This window comes from Lotus japonicus, chromosome 3, assembly GCF_012489685.1.
Source record: "Lotus japonicus ecotype B-129 chromosome 3, LjGifu_v1.2".
NCBI classification, from domain to species: domain Eukaryota; kingdom Viridiplantae; phylum Streptophyta; class Magnoliopsida; order Fabales; family Fabaceae; genus Lotus; species Lotus japonicus.
Genome location: NC_080043.1, coordinates 20,046,675 through 20,049,441, shown reverse-complemented (window position 1 = coordinate 20,049,441; position 2,767 = coordinate 20,046,675).

Below are 2,767 nucleotides of genomic sequence, written 5' to 3'. Positions count from 1 at the left end.
TTGCGTATTTCCTTGCGCTATTGGCGGTTTGTGTTTCATTTGCGCCATGTCGGCGACCTACACGCTTTATACATCCTTTGTTGATCCCGCCAAGTGGCGTGGCTAGGTGATCTTCTAGGCGGGGAAGCTATTGCAACTAGAAACTTGGGAATAGTTCCTGCGCGTTGGTCGAAACCGCCAGCCGAGGAACGCCGTACCAAGTGGAAAGTGGCAACGGGCGACTTGCTAGGGGAATCACAAGGGGACAGAGATTGACGGTCACAGTTTGGAGACACACTTCGCTCTCCTGCTTCGAGCTTGTGGACTTGCGGACCAAGGGCGCTCGCCCTTCATCTTTTGGCTGTCAAACCCAATTGTTATTGTTTGTGGGAAAGCGCGAAAAGCCTCGCCATTATAAAGATCAAACACCATCGCCTGGCAGGTGACACCAACAACAAAGTTCAGTCGCTCGCCGGGGTTACCGCCAGTCGGTGATTGAATGATCAGCACATGACCCATGCCTGCCACCTTTTCCGCCGGCGAACGATCATACACCTGCTCCAACTTATCGCCAATACGAAGTAATCGTTCTCGCCGCTTGTGGACTAGTGGACTTGCCAGCTCGGGTTGCTCGTCAAGTCAGTGGACTGGGTAACTGAAAATGCAAGTTTCCTTTTGCTCAAGCCATGTTGGCAGTGCAGATTCTGGTGTACTGTAAGACATATGTAAAAGCATTTAAAAGACACCCTTAGCTCTCGTACCTCGAGCTCGGTGTCTTGTGGACTAGTGGACTGGGCGAGCCCCTAGGGGGGCAACGCCCAGCATGTATCCCGCCCTGAGGCGGGGCCCTGGCCTTCAGATGGGCCTTGACCTCGGAGGCCCAATTGGCCCAATAGGTAGTACCCAAGCTCTATAAATAGGAGGTAGTTATCAAGTGTAGGGGACTTTTGGCTCATTGGATGAAATAACACTCGAAATTCAGCACACTCTCTCTCATTCTGATTCTCTCTTAGCACAATCCCTCTACCTCTAGGTACTATACCTCTCTTGAATGTTCATTCCCAGAACAATAAGATTTGTAATTTTTTTTACATACGAAAATATATTTGAACAATTAATAGAAATATAAGAAATAAATAAAAAACAAAATCTATCTCTATCAAAATAGATACTAATCTATAATAAAAATAACAAATCTGATCTTATTCTAATCAATCATAACAAAGTTATAATTATATAATCAAACAAAATATATCCGCGATGTGAGGGGTGTTTATGAGATCCCACATCGACTGAAAATATGATTAAAATAGAGCTTTCAAAGGGGCAACCCTCATAACCTCATTAGCTAGTTTTTGGGATAGAGTGCGGCCTAACTGAAATGTAAGAAGAGGAAAGGGCAGCCCATGTAATCCAAGGAAGGACGGAATCAAGCGTTTGGGTTAGCATTACTTGTATTTGCTAAAAGTTGATTCCTCGGCTTGAGCATGTGACCTTTGGGTTACATAGTGATAACTAACATTGCATCAAGGCTCCCTTTTTCGAGGAAAAATGTTTTAACGTGCTACCTAAGCTAATGCATAAATCAGTAGAATCAATGAATCATAATAATTTTCTGCTTCCTTACTTGCTACTTAATGCTCAGGCAATGTTAAATCATTGGAGGGATTTGGATAACTATGTGAATAGGCTTTGTCTTGAATCTCATCCACTTCAACTTCATATATCAATTCATGGCCTAATATTTGATATGTAGGTTGGGCAAACTGGAAAGATTGTTGCTCCCGAACTCTACATGGCTTTTGGTGTATCCGGAGCTATTCAACACATCGCAGGAATGAGGGATTCCAAGGTCATTGTTGCTGTGAACAATGATGCCGATGCTCCTATATTTCAGGTAATCGCTCTTGTTCAAACTGATAAAGCGGCATATTTTAGTTCAGCTTCTACTTTATTTGCCCCCAAAAAATCCCTAGAAAATTACTTTGCCATTTATGTGATGCTGGATTGGCTTATCAAAAAATAATGATGCTGGATTGCAGGTTGCTGATTATGGACTTGTAGGGGATCTATTTGAGGTGATACCAGAGTTGCTGGAGAAGCTTCCCGAGAAAAAAAAAAAAACAATGTAATCTGTAGAACTACATAGTTGGCCATTGTATGATTGTATCATCATCATTTTAGTCTAAAATATAAATAGCAGTTTATCTAAAATAAAAAGAAAATGAAGTTTTTAAATGGATCATCACTATATACCGGATGGCTCATTTTGCACTATTACAGTGGATAAAAATATTAAAGGCTCGTTTGTTAAATATTTTGAAAGAAATAAGGTTATGTAAAAACTGTTGTTAACCACTTGTTTCAGTGAGAATTTAAATCACATCCGCTCAATAAAAAACACATTTAAGTAAATTTAAGAACTGGAATTTAAAACTCAAAAGGCTACAAAAGAGTATATACCTATAAGAAAAGACTATCAAGGTCCTTAAACATCAGAAAGTGGCACAAAACAGTAAGAGCTTAAGTTGATAGTCTTGTTGGGAACCAATCGTACAGAAGTATGTATATCAAAGTTCATCTTGATTGAATGCGAGGTTGGACGGAAATCACAACCGCTTTCACCAACACCAAAGAACGAAATTTGATATACACGTCCTTCACTTAGAAAATATTGGAATCGGTAAATAGGAGTCTTCCTAACCGAAGCGTGAATCTTACAACCTTGAAATTCAATAAATAGAGAACATAAGAGATTTACCAACCATTAAAAAAAAACTTAAAACAT